This window comes from Camarhynchus parvulus, chromosome 2 (assembly GCF_901933205.1).
Source record: "Camarhynchus parvulus chromosome 2, STF_HiC, whole genome shotgun sequence".
Taxonomy (NCBI): domain Eukaryota; kingdom Metazoa; phylum Chordata; class Aves; order Passeriformes; family Thraupidae; genus Camarhynchus; species Camarhynchus parvulus.
The window spans coordinates 12,913,928-12,928,037 of record NC_044572.1 but is presented as its reverse complement, the minus strand read 5'-3'; the positions used below and the strand labels follow the sequence as shown (position 1 = coordinate 12,928,037).

The 14,110-nt window shown below is 37.2% G+C and overlaps 1 non-coding gene across 1 annotated transcript; it reads left to right on the top strand.

Annotated features, from left to right (window-relative positions):
* The first annotated feature begins 12,119 nt into the window (after nucleotides 1-12,119).
* On the top strand, nucleotides 12,120-12,191 carry TRNAG-UCC. The gene has a single exon. It is a non-coding gene; the product is annotated as a tRNA-Gly (tRNA).
* The last annotated feature ends 1,919 nt before the right edge of the window (nucleotides 12,192-14,110 follow it).

The following is a 14,110-nucleotide window of genomic DNA, read 5'->3' as shown; positions in this document are numbered from 1 at the left end:
TTAAATGCTACCTTAATTAAATTACTGAAAGTTAGAGCCAAATCCTATGCTGGCCTTTGTTTGTACAATTAGTTGGTTGAGGCCTAAATTTCCATGAATTCAGAGAGAATCTCTGACTTCAGTCTGGTAGGGGGTAGTCTATATTAACCCATAGCATGAGACTTATCTGTTATGTGATGTTAAAGATCAGCTTATGGTTTTAAATTTCTCAGCTCTTTTTGGAGAAGAAAATCTCAGACTAGAATTACTACTTTATGGTCAGATTATTTTGCAACATCTTCAGCAAACAAAGTAAGTATCTTGCTATTTAATGTCAGATACAGATATTCTCTATGAAATCAGAACATATAGTATATTTTTGTTTAGCTCTAATGGCTAATACAATCAACAAATAAAAAATATAAAACTATTAAATGTTGATAGATTGTTGATTTCTAGATTTATTTTAAACATATACAACCAGCACAATAAGCCTCATAAATAGCTTTATGCCTCATTCAGACTCTGACATCTGTTTATAGCCAATAAATAAAACCATAATAAAGATTTACAACTGAATAAACAGCATTTCATTGATTAATTAATGATTTCATTGATGTTTATTGATGACTCACTGCAACATTCTTGGTTCAGACATATAGTTAATTATACTTTTTAGGTAAAGGTAACCTGACATTACAGATATTAAGAATCAAATACAGGCGATCAAATTTTCTGTAAATTCAGACTTTAATAAGAATGGTATTTTAGGGGATGTGGAACGTAGGAAGTGAACCTGTTTAGTACCAGTCCAGATCACTAATACTTCTGAAGTCTCATCTATATTTTATTTAATTTCTGTCCTGTTAATTTTATATTAAAAGCTTTTTTTTTGTATTTCATTATGCAGACTTTCTTAGGACAATTATACCCTTTTCATTCTTCGTTTTTTCTCGTGGGCATTTAATTTTTTCTTTAACTTATTTCAAAAATTTTCACTTAGTAATGACAGATTACAAGTTAACCATTATTCCAGGGTCTAGGGAGCAATGACACATTGTTGACACTGGGCTTGTTCTCACAGAAATAAGCAGGAATAAGTCAATAATTAGCTAGGTAGGCTCTCACTAATGTGATAGATGAGACACCATGGATCTGGCAGATATCTTCTAAAAGATATATTATACTCTTTTTTTCCCCCACCAGGCTGGAATTATAATATCAATAAACTTGCAATCAGGTGAAAGCAAACTCATTTGAAGTCTTTTTGACACTTAGGAGTTAACAAGGTTTGACCATATAATTTAGCAAGGTTTGCAAACTTCTACCTAGTTGATATGAAATGGGCCGATGTAGAAAGTCTGAGAAAAAAACCCATGTTTCATAGCTTATATTCTCACCTCAAGCCTAGAAAAACTTACCAAGTCAGGTATAAATTCTCCTTTGTGTTCCAGCTGTGACTAAAAAACCAGATTAGAAATAAGGAATTTATCCCATGTGATGCAGAAATAAGAGTGAAACTCATGAAAACTGAAACCAACTGTTCTTCTATTTCTGTTCACTAAGCATAGAGTGACAGATGACATTGATTGTAGAGGCCCCATCTATCAGACTTAACGACCTCTTATTAAAACTGCTTAAGCATTCAACAATAAGACATATAATCATATTACAGCACTTTTCTCAGGAAAAAAATTCCCCTGTAAGTAAGAGGGAATAAAAACCATGAAATTAGAACTCAAGGAAAAATATCGATTTTAAAACACTGTAAGTGAAGGCAAAAGATGTATTGGTAACTGTGATAACACCTCTACAAGGTTATTCTATCTGTTCTAGCTGTAGGTGTTGTGTGAAACACTTTGTATTTTTTCCAAAGAACAAAAGTGCCATTCTATTTGGAGCACAAAACTGGCTACAGAAATCGGTGGCTGTGGGGAAAGGGCAGCTGATTTAGCCTGTGACTGTGTCACAACCAAACCCGCTACAGCATAGAGTCACCTGACCAGCAAAAGATTATTGACATGTTGATATTGAAAAATACCTTGATTATACTGAGTAACAGATGATTTCACCATCTGTACTAGTTTCAGGGGTATCACAGGCATCAGCAGGAGCATGAAATTTGTACTCATAAATCCCTCTGCTGTGCTTTCTTTTCTTTCCCTGTTCAGATTCATGCCCTCATTTCTTGCTCCTACTTCTAACACTAGTTTCTTTGAGATCTTAATAATTAGCCACTTTCTATGATCTTAATCTTATTTCATTTAGAATTTTTATTTATGGATGATACTATCTGTTTTCCTTCTTGTTTTTATTTTTGTTTTGTTTATTTGTTTGATGTTTATTTTGTTTGTTTCTGGTTTTTTATCTTTTTTGTTTTATGTGGGGTTTTTTTTGGTTTTTTTTTTTTTTGGCTTCCAAAGGAAACTAAAGAATAGAATAATAAACATTCAAAATATGATGACACTAAGAAAAGTGTGTTCTGTGGTTTAAGCCTATTTAGTTAGCTGCAGTCCCAGGGGGAATGAACTTTTTCCCTTGTTTTCTCTTCTCTAGTTTCTTTTTGATTATTGTATTTAATTTAATTTCATGAATTTCCATTTTCTTCTGTCATTCTTACTCTTTCTGATGTTTTCTTTTACATTTATTCAGCTTTTAGGAGCAACAGCTTGAATATGTCAGAAAAGCATTCAGCGCTTCACTCTAATGTTCTTGAAATACCTCTTTCTTCAGAATTATCTGTTTTGTAGAAGTTTCACTTTTATCCATGGATTGCATCCTAGACAATTCTTTCCCTTATATCCTTGTTTTTCTTTTGTGATTTATCTCTAAAACATTAATTAAACAATACTTCTTTCATTAGGCCTCCTTTTCAGAGGAGAATAGAATAATGAAGAACTTCAGAATAATGAAGAACTTCATCAAAGAAAAGACCAGATGATACAGAAGGTCTCTATTAGATTTTTAAAATTAATGGCCTTTCTAGAGGAGAGCACAAGTTTTCCTGCTGAGGCATGATGTCCAGGCTGTGTTGGGCACCTGCAGCTCCCACTAACTTTGGAGGAATGTGTGCATCCCAAGCAGCTCTGAAAAATTACCCCAGTGCCCTTCCACTGCACTTCTCCAGCCTGCCAAACACAACAGGAACCCAGTGGAAGTAAAGGGATTTATCTTGAAACAGGTGCACATGTGGATTCAGGGGGAGGAAAAAGGGAATGTCTGTTAGCAAAACATGCTTGCCCACTCGATATTTCATCTAAAGTTATATAACTGCTCATTTCATATGACCAGCTTGCTGGTTATGGCTTCTTTGGAAAAATTACAGTAGAAGATGCTAAATAGAGACAGAATGAAAAAAGTGAAAGGAGGGAGTTAAAACTACATTACACTGGTTAAACCCAAACAACCCATATAATTTGGTACAGGAAAAATAGAGTAGTATAAAGACATTTTATTTTCAATAGACAGTTTACGAGGGATTTGGTCAGTGCTTCTGAGTCTCTGTAAGAAGTGATCCTGAATATGATATATACTAGTCCTTAAGGTGGAAAAAATTGCCAAAGAAAGCTTATTTTATCAGGAAAAGTCAGAAGTTGTTGCCTTGGCATTCAGTAATAGAACTGCAGACTCTGCACCGAGTGTCAAACAGCAAGAAAAGGAAAGAAAGGTCCACACAGCTCTCAGACAGTCCCCCCTGCCAAAATAGGTAGGCAAGGGGGAAGGTGGGGTGTCTTGAGAGAGAAGTGGCTAAAGCATCTGTTATATTTTAATAGTTATCAAACTGACATGCAAAGAGTAAAGAATTCAGAATTCCTTCATTGGAACTATCTGATTAAAATCTATTTTCTTACTAGTACAACTGTATAGAAAATACTCTTTTCCTCTGTGGTGTTTGTGAGACTTGCTGTCTTGAGAAGCCAAGAGACAAAGGCATCAGTGAAAGGTGTATTGCACATCTTCAGCTAATACAGCCATGAGATCTACGTATTTCCTTATAAAGATGTCAGAAGTGTGCTGGTTTCAGAAACCCTAAGCTGGGTATGACGGAGCAATTAAAGAAAGGGAAACTGGTATGATGACTTGCCAGACCTTGCTTGAACTTGTCTTGGCCTGTTTTGAGTGTCTTTCTTCCTTGTTAAGCCATAACATCTTTCCAAAGAGCAGATGTCTACTCCCTGTTTTGCCTAACTTGTGCTTATCTTCCAACATCATTATATGATGTAACACTAATTTTTATGCCTGTATTTTTAACAATTTTAATGGCATTGATTTCTATTAAGTAAAGATTTTGAAATAGGAGAATGTTGACTCTTTGATGAGTTTGGTGAATGCTAATATAATTTGTATAACTGGATTATTAATTCTAACTTTTTTGCATTTTATTTAGATTTTAGAAGGACTAGCAATAAATTCTTTCCTTAATATGTATGGCTTCCCATAAGAAGAGTTAGAAATCAACACATAAAAATTTGGTAACTTCAGTTACCAATAGTGGTAATTTAAATCTACTATATTACACCAGATCTGAGGAAACTGATCTCTATTTTCAACCAAAGAAACTGTGAGTCAACTTAATTTGCAGTGAATATGAATTGTGCTCATGCACCAAAGTACAATTTGCTTTTGTAGATAATGAGCAATGCTTGAAGGACAAACACACAATTCTGCAGCTCAGCTGATGTCTGATAACTTGATGAACCAGACTAGCTAGAGGATTAGGTATCAAAGTAATCAAATCCTAAACCAAACCATAACAAAAGAAAGGTAAGAAAAGGTATCCAGCGTACTCAAATCTGTTCTATTAAGCATTTACACTTAATCCAATGGAATGTTGGTATGAGTTCTAATGTAATTTAATTTTTATACAATAAAACTCCAATTTAAGAACTATTCAAGAGTCTCAACAGAAAGTTTTGATTAAAATAATGTAATTATCAGCATGGAAAGCTACATTAGCATAAGCAAATCTCAGAGCAGCTCTGTTGTACTTCAGATGAGGAGTACTGAGCTGAAAAACTTTAATTCCAAATTAACTTACACAGAAATTGACACGTAGATAATAAAGTGCATTAATTATGAGTGATAAAGTTATTTTTGTGCACTTGTGTTTATAAATTCAGTCTTAATCACTCCTACCAATATACAACAGAACTGTAGAATTGGCTTTCCTCAATGGCAGCAAGAATTGCAAAAAATAAAAACTTTCCCTCTAGAATAAGTATGTATTTAGAATGAATTTTTTTATAGCGAGCTTGCCCAGCTGTCCTGTGCAGGTCTGGGAGTTAGAATTTGATGATCCCTGTGTGTCCCTTCCAGCTCAGGATACTCTATGGTTCTAAAATGTCTAAGCCTGACAGTCCTGACCAGGGATAGGTCAAATCACACAACCCACACGCTAAACCTCAGACAAAAAAGTCATTAAAAGTCGAGCACTGAGAAATGCCCACAATCACAACAGTGATTAAACAGTGCTCCCCACTTACACAGAAGTCAGTTTCTAAGCGGAAGTGCAAGAATCAAGCAGCTAAATTGCTCATTTTTCTGTGAGCCTCTGGGACAGAGAATGTTAGTTTATTTAATGCATAAATACTCCAGAGTAATTTCCCCCATATTTATTTTCCACTAGTGCATCAATCATACTCATTTGACAGGGCTCTGGAAAGCATAAGCTTTTGGACTGACCATAAAAAATGAAATATGCCAACCTTTTGAGAAGGTGAAGGGAAAAAAAGAAATCCTACACAACTAAATGCAAGCACCCTGCTACACATATTTCCATGTGCATATTTCCCTAAAGATGCAAAACTTAGTAATTCCCTGTTATTCCCCTTCCCTTCAGCCCTTTCAGCTCGCAGAAAGCTGGAGATGGAGTAAAACAGAGTCTTAGACTCAAGACCAATGTTTAAATGTCCAGAAATATATATAAAAAATAAATTACATTGGAAGAAAAAATAAAAAATAAATTATTTCTGTAGCCAAAATCAATCAGGATAACCTAGCCCAAAACAAAACCAGAAACTTTTCCCCTACAAGAGATAGTAAGAAAGGAGGGGATAAAATAAAGTGACAAAAAAAGTCTGGATGTTTTTCTATGGTTCTGAATTTTTCTGCTATTAAAAAGAAAGTTTAAAAATCCTATTTTCAATCAGGTCTTTGTGTTCAGGTTCCACAGTCAAATCTTCCAGTGATGTCTTCTAAAGTTAGATGAAGGCTGTGGGTGTGCCTTTCCTTGCTTAAAGAACATGCCAAAAAAACAGGAAATATGCCAAGAAAAGGAGGATTGGGAAAAAAGATGTGCTGGAAGGTAAAAAAAAAAAAAAAAAAAAAAAAAAAATTGCCTACTGGATCTTTGAATGTCCTAAATAACATACAACACTAAGTATGTACATGGCTTGTACATCTGTAGAAATAAAGAGGTTCTTTTACTCCTCTTGTCTGATACTGTATCTATAAATCTGATCATCTAGAACAGATATTGGTATGAAAAAGTGTGCAAATATAAGGATGTAAGTGACTAAAGCCTCCCTACTTAAGAACTTCAGATGGGGCTAGTAAATCTGGAATAGTGAGAGAAGGATGTGTAGCTGCTTTCTTGAATAAACCACATTAATTTGAAGAAAAAACACGCCTTATTTCTAATAATCCTCTTCATTTGGGGTTGGATTTTTAAAAATGTCTGTTTGGATTTTCATTGAATAGAGAAAATTAAGTGTCTTCTGTTCCCTTGAAGTACCACAGAGAGCCAGTAAAGATCTGGTTGATTGAGTAGCTAATTTCTAACTATTAAGTAATTTTGTTACTCCTGGAAACATCTAAATCACTGCTGGATGGCTGGTATCCACTCTGCCCAAAAATATCAATATCCATACATTAATAAACCTCAAAATTTGTCTCCTCAGGTGATATCTCCAAGTAACATAACAGCTGATAGAACCAGACTGTAAAAGAATGAGAGTTATCATTTTATGATTTATCATTTCTATAAAAATCTGTCTATATTAAAGCCGCTGTGTGTAAAATTTTTCAGCTAACCACTTCCTATTTTTAACACTGTTAGAAAGAGGCCCATCCAGAAGGTGATTCATCAGTTTATTTTAGACACTGAACCAGGGCTGTGGTGGCCTTGGAGATGAACCTGAAATGAACCACTCCCTGAGGTGCCCATGCACATTAATACACAGCATCCCAGCTTCTGAAGCCAAGTGACTGCATGAAAAAAAGTCTCTGTTCAGGTTTTCATTAAACTTCCTAGCCACTGATAATTCAAAGAAAAGTTAAAGAACAAAACCAGTAATGGCTTAGGAATAATTTAAGGTATTTTAATTTAATTTTTTAATATATTTTGGGCAAACGTGCTATATTTTCAGTTGATTTCATCATCAGAGTAACTACAAAGAAGTTGATTGCTGTACTATGCTAGCCTTGTTGAGGCTTCCCTGCATCTGATATTGTGAGCTTTCCTTCAAATTAGGAATAATATTTCTCAGGAAATATTATTTTATTTTTTTCAAGTTAACAGCTATCTATTTATTTTAGTATTATGAATTTTGCATACACCAGGGAAAGAATCTTATTGCTTGCCATTAAAGTTCCGTTACTTAGTGGTAGAGAAAAGAATACTTGTCTTATTTTTGAAAGGTCAGCCGTATTAATAGATGTTAATAAAAATCTTCAGAGAGGATCATGAGAAATTATAGTGTTTCTAATATTTTATATCAAGTCCAAAATCATACTGTTTTTTTAAGAAGGGAAAAAGTAATTTATGACTGTTATAAATAAAGGCAGCTAAGTTAGCTAGCATTACAAATGTTAAAAAATATTTGCAAGAGTTGTTGATGAACAGCAGCAAGTCAGGAATTTTGAAATGCCATCTTTCAGTCTATTTTAAAGTATTTCTAAATTTGAGTAGTTATCTTCTCTGATAAAGATTAACATGTGTTTATGTGTATGTTATCTTTATTGTATCTTGAAGACTGATCATTCATGGAGAATGCCCTTGATAGAAAAAAGTCTATAACTATGTGAACACTTTGACTGGAGAAGAGCATTTGGTAAAAGTGAAATCAGTAACTAAGACAATCAGCTTATGTATAAAAGAATATCAATCATGAGAAAGGTAAGATTTTCAAGTAAAATCCCTATAAATGTTGGCTGTTATTTTTCACTAAACTTAGACTTGGCCAATCCTAAGGAAATTAGTTCTGAAAATATTTTTTAAAACTTTTAACTTTTATTTCTATCCGTGCATTAGGTCTAACACATACAACTTTCAAACAGCTCCAAAAGACCAAATGTTTGTAATGTTTGCCACATATTTAGGAAGTTTTCTCTGCCGAGATTTAGATGTCTTTAATTTGAAAATATAATGCTGTTTTTTTTCCAAGGAAGTTGATAAAACTTGTAATAGGTAATACACATATTCTCTTCCTATGGTGGCGCTGAAGAGTTTTGAAATCTCCTGGAATATGTTGTTCTTACTTCCAACCTTCTTCTCTGATAAGGACTGAGGAATCCTTTGGACCTAGGGTATAACCCTGTGTTTCTTCCACACTAACTAAATTAAAATCTATACTCTGGAGAGAAACTTATTGCCAGAAAACTGGACAAATTTAGTGTTGGCAAGGCCTAGGTTTTATTTTTTTCATTTTAATATCTTGTAGATTCCTACAGGCTGTGGATCTGCACCACATCAATTATGCAATTAGCCAAGGCCCTGAGCTGTAAACCAAAAGCACATGTGGCATGCCCAGGTCCTCAGCAATGGCAGAGGTCACCAGCAGTGAGCAAGGGATGTCCCCTGGCAGAGGAGCCACGAGACTGCACTGCAGGGAGCAGCCTTTGAAGCAAGGGTTGATGGAGAGGTTAGCCTGGTGATGCACTAAGTGGCTGAAGATGATATTGCAGCAAAAACAGTCACAGGTGCAATTATTGGGTGTAACCCCCACAAAGAGAACCTTTAATAAGAAAGCAGAGAATGTCTTGTGGTTATGTGTGCAATTGGAACACTTTTAATTAGCCACAGCAAAATGCCTCCTCTCAGCTAAAAGCTGTATGCAGTAGACTCATAGCAAACAGATTTGTTGCTTAGTGAATTAAAACCAGATTAGGAAATGTTACCATTGCTCATTCTTTGGGTTCTGGTAAGACATAATAAGGGTTAATTTGATCTGCTTGGTCATCAAGGGCTACTGGAACCTGTGTACATCTGTGTGTGATGAGAGAGAGGGAGGCAAAACAAATAACCAGGACAAATTTCATGCAGAGCCCCTGATTTAGCAGTGTGTGTCTTGCCTGAACATGCAGGAGTCTAGGAGGCTTTGCATTTGAGACTGGAAAACTGAGTTTGGATTTCAAAAGATTTCCAGGTGCTTACAGATGTCCAGAAGTGTTTCTAGAATTCCTTAAGAAGGATGAGATTACTCTGACTTTGGGAATGTGGCCCTCTGAGTTAATCTGCAAGTTTTGGTGCTTAAATACTTTAGGAATCTCATGCAGTTTTATGAGCTGAGGTGCAGGTGGCTGCCTTTCAGAGATCAGCTTAGCTTGTCCCACTTCTCTGTCCTGTTCTGTCCATACACTTCAGCTTCCAGCTTTCTCAGAGCTGGCATTCCTCATTCAGTGCTTTTTTTCAATTCAACGGGGGCCCATCTCTCTTTCCTGTTTTAAAATCACCTTCTTCATTCTGCAATGCCTTAAAATACAGGATGGTGACTTCACAAAGATCTAGTTAAGACTAGAAGTTGAAGGAAGAGAAGTATCATTCTTATAAGAACATCCATACTTCTTCCAGACTGACTTCTTTACTAAAGTTATTCAAATTTCCTAAACAGTAAGGTAATTATTTTCAAATGTTTGTCTGCAGAATTTCAGGTTCCATGGAATTTTTCTGCAAAGGAGCATATAAAGAATAACAATTTTTGATGATTATTAAACCATAGTTTTCAGTAACATTGGAAACAACTCTCACTAGGGTTAAATTTACTAGAAAATATTTATGGTGCCTACAGATTAGTAGAAAAGCATGAAAATCATCACAATAAGGTGGTATGTGTTTTTCAGAAGTGATTATGATCAGTGAGTCTGGTGTGCCCCATTTTAATTTATTCTTAAACTATAAGCCTACTGGCTCAAAGTCAAGGCCTTGTGTAAAAATGTTCCACAACAAGTGAACAGAAAATGTGTTTCCCAAAAGCAATGGTTTGCTGTTTGTGCACCACATGGCTGAAGTGTGAGTTTGCACAGCAACACGTGCACTGCATGTCACACACAGTCAAAATGGACTCTGCACCATTCAGCAGAGCCCTCTTTGCTTTGTTAAATCTTAGTTATAAATACACTTAACATTATGTCCTCATGAGCTGTTTGCAGAGCATTCCAAATAGGATCTTGGCTGGTTTTGCTGACTTTTAAAGTAAAATATGATAAGAAAAGGAGAGAAGATTCGATATCCTTACTACAGCACAGCCGTGGATGACAGACTCATTAAAGGCTGCAAAAATGTCATCTATACCTCTCCTGGAGGGGATAGAGAAGAGGATAGACTCCAGGAGAGAGTTAGAAAATCACAATGAGAAGATAGACTCTGAAGTTTATAGACATGTCAGAGTTCTGTAGCAGTTTAGCAGCAAAATCCTTCATTAGATCGCTGCTAGATTAACTGCAGACGCTTCTAGCTAGCTGCGTCCTTCAAGAAAAGCTCCTAGAGGAGACGGACTTTGTAATGTAACTGTTGCAATGTGTTCTGCAATGTAACTGTTGAGTATTGCTGCAAAGTGTATAGAGCAACTGTGACCCACTGAGACAGAGTGAGAGAAGCAGCGTTAGTGTAGCTGAGAGTGGCAAGTAAAAGCTACAAAGTCCAGACATGATCAATCAAGACACCTAGAAGTAAGTGAGCCACCAACTAGTAATAATGAGACATTTGAAGTCTTTGTTCTGTGTTGTGACCGCCTCGACAAGAAGAGATAGATGCTGTTGTAATGTAACTGTTATAATGTATTATTGTAATGTAGAAGTATTGTTGTATAATGTATTACTGTATATGCATAAGTATTGTTGTAAATGTGTATAATACAACATATACCAACACTTGTAAAATGGTCAGAGTATGCACAGGACCTACTATGGACCTATTAATTACCCACTTAGATGCCAAGTGGCAGAAAGTGACAGGATCAATGGAAGTCTGACCAATATTGCATCTTACAACTTTTCTGATTACCACTGTCCACTGAAGACAGAGGATTTGAGAATGAAAGAGACACAAAGGTCTCTCTGTGTAGGACCTCTCTGCTGGCACAGAATGGTTTCTACCACAAACTTGCTGAGATTCCTACTTGTTAAGAGTCATATCTGCTTGTAAACAGGACATTCTCAGAAGTGAAATCACAGATGCCCTAGAGTGCCCTGGGTTATTCATAGGATATTCTCACACCATGTGAGTTTTTTGAGATTTTGTTCTTCTAAAATACTTTGGTGGCTCTATCCACTGTAGTAGAAATCTTTTCACCACACATTATTCCACAAAAATGTATTCAAGTTTGAGATTCAGCATTTCAGGGTTGTGTTTCAGATAACCCTCTTTCAAATATCAAGCTTTTGCAACTCTATTAAGTTTATTTTTAGCTATATTTTCCATGTAATCTTATGTTTCTTTGGATGATACTGAGAACACAAAAGCAGTAGTTGATGGAAAGGACAATATATGTTGTTTTTTAAAACTTTTTCCACCCAATTTTTCAGACATGAGATAAAAATCTCATCTGCAACATTAATGCTGGAAAGACTATTTCTTTTCTTAAAAAATGAAGATGCTTATTTCATCAGATGTCAGCCAGCCTTTTTTTCCAGTTGTGCACAGTCCCCTTTCTGAAGGTTTAGTCTTATTTGGAATTTCTTTTAAACCAATCAGGACGTTGGAAACATTTTACTGATCAAAACCTTCTTATGAGTGTTTAAAAACAAAGCAAACAATCGCCTAATTTTCTAGTAGCCTTAGCAGCCGTGGAGAAAACTTGAATGTCTCCCTCAGTAGCTCTTTGCTGTGCTTGGGGGCAGGCAGTAAATCCTGTGGGCAAACTGGGAATGCAGGGAAGCAGGAAAGGAAGGAGTGAGGCAAGCAGGGATGCTCCATCACCGCGGCGTTGGTGGTATAGTGGTGAGCATAGCTGCCTTCCAAGCAGTTGACCCGGGTTCGATTCCCGGCCAACGCAGCTTCGTTTTGACGCTGTTCCCAACTGGGTGAGGAGGGTTCGCCATCCCTTAATTCCATTCATCCGCGGGGATGCGAGCGCCGGGAAGAGACGGAGCTTGGGGAGGTTTAGCACGGCCGGGTGGGCAGGGCAGGACCTGGAGTCCGGGCGGGAATTCCACGTGGCAAAAATGGCCAGCGAAGATGTCTCTGCCAGAATGAGGGAAGGGGTGACTGTGGCTTTATTGAGCACAGGAACTGCCCATAGGTAAAGGGAGCTTTCTTTGTGCCGGTGGGAGTGCCACTCGCTTCTGGAGCGTGGGAATTCCGGAGAAGGCTACAAGGATGGTTGGAGATCGTGGCATTTCTGCTCTGAAGAAAGTAGAGAAGGCAAAGAAGGGGGATCTTATTAATAGGAGAAAATATCTGGAGCCAGGCTGTGCACAGTGGTGCCCAGTGGCAGGACAAAAGGGGATGGGCACAAACAGACACGTGGAAGGTGCCCTCTGAACATCAGGAAACATTTTTTCATCTTGGGGGTGGCTGAGTGCTAGTACAGGTTGCCCAGAGAGAAGGTTGTGGAGTCTCCTTCCCTGAAGATTTTAAAAAGCTGTCTGGACATGGTCCTGGACAACTGAGTGTTCCTGCTTCAGCATCAAGGTGGAGGAGATGGCATCCAGAGGTCCCTTACAACGTCAGCCCTTCTGTCACTCTGTGCATCAAGCCAAGCAGTCCAGCCAAGGCAAGAACTGAGGGCAGAGGAGCACACAAGGTGTTTGTGATTTCTTTAGGAGTAGGAATAGCACCAGGGCAAGGCAGCCAAGGGAAGGTGTGTTACTCCAGCAGTGCATACAAGCTGTGATTCACCACAGAGACAGCAGCTGGTGCCTTCAGATGATACAGCAGAGTCGAGAGTCAAGCACCTCCCAGGAAGACTCATTGTCTGTGCCCAGTCAGGTCCCTGAGAGGGCCAACCAGTTCTGGTGATGCAATTAATCACTGTCAATCCCATGGCCCAGATTCTTGTTATACTTGAAACCTGACTCTTGACAATTTTTCAGAGAAAATGTTCCATCCCAAAGCAATTTTGAAATAATTTCTATTATGTTTCCAAAAGCTGTTTATATGACAATTGCAGGCAGGACCTACTCACATGGTAGGCTGCAGTAAATGGAAGAAAATGCAGTTATAATTAATAATGTGAATAATGTTCACCTCTTTTGTTTCAACATCCTTTTTTTTTTTTTTCCTCACATAGGAGAAAACACACTCATAGGTTTATAGAAATCAAAAGAAGGAAAGGGCTAAAGGTGCTGAGCTAGCCCAATGAGAAATTCCAACCATTTGCACTTCACAGCTAACTAAGAATGTGTAATGACTAGAGTTCCTAGGATGAGTGGAGAATAGGAGATACAGGCTGTAAAAATGTAGTTAAAATAGACCAGATAGATTTACAAAAGGTTAATATTTGGAAGAGGACAAAATCCTCTGTCTTTCTAGAAGAGAAGAGGTTCTGGAAGCAGTGGGTGGGTGGGAGACAAGGGACTGAAATTTAAACCAGAGGGGTTTTACCTGTCCAGATTCTCATTGTAACTCTTTGGTTATTGAACTACTAAAATTAAGCTAATGGGTCAAAATGATTAATTGCCCTACCTGAATCGTATTAGACTTCTACAGGGGGAAAATAATTACTTGTTTATATAAGCCTGGATTCAACTAAAGGGAAAACCCTCACATGAAAGCCTAGAAAATGCTCAAAAAGAGCTGCTGAACCACCAGGGATGCTCCACTTCAGGGCAAAGCCAGTGGCTGGATGGAGCAAGCAAGCCATCACACTCTGTAGTACATGGGTTACTCAAGGTCCACCAACAGGCACTCCTATCAGCTTCAGGCTTTAGACTGAGCTCTCAGGTGACAGGTAAAAAAGGAGACAACAACAAT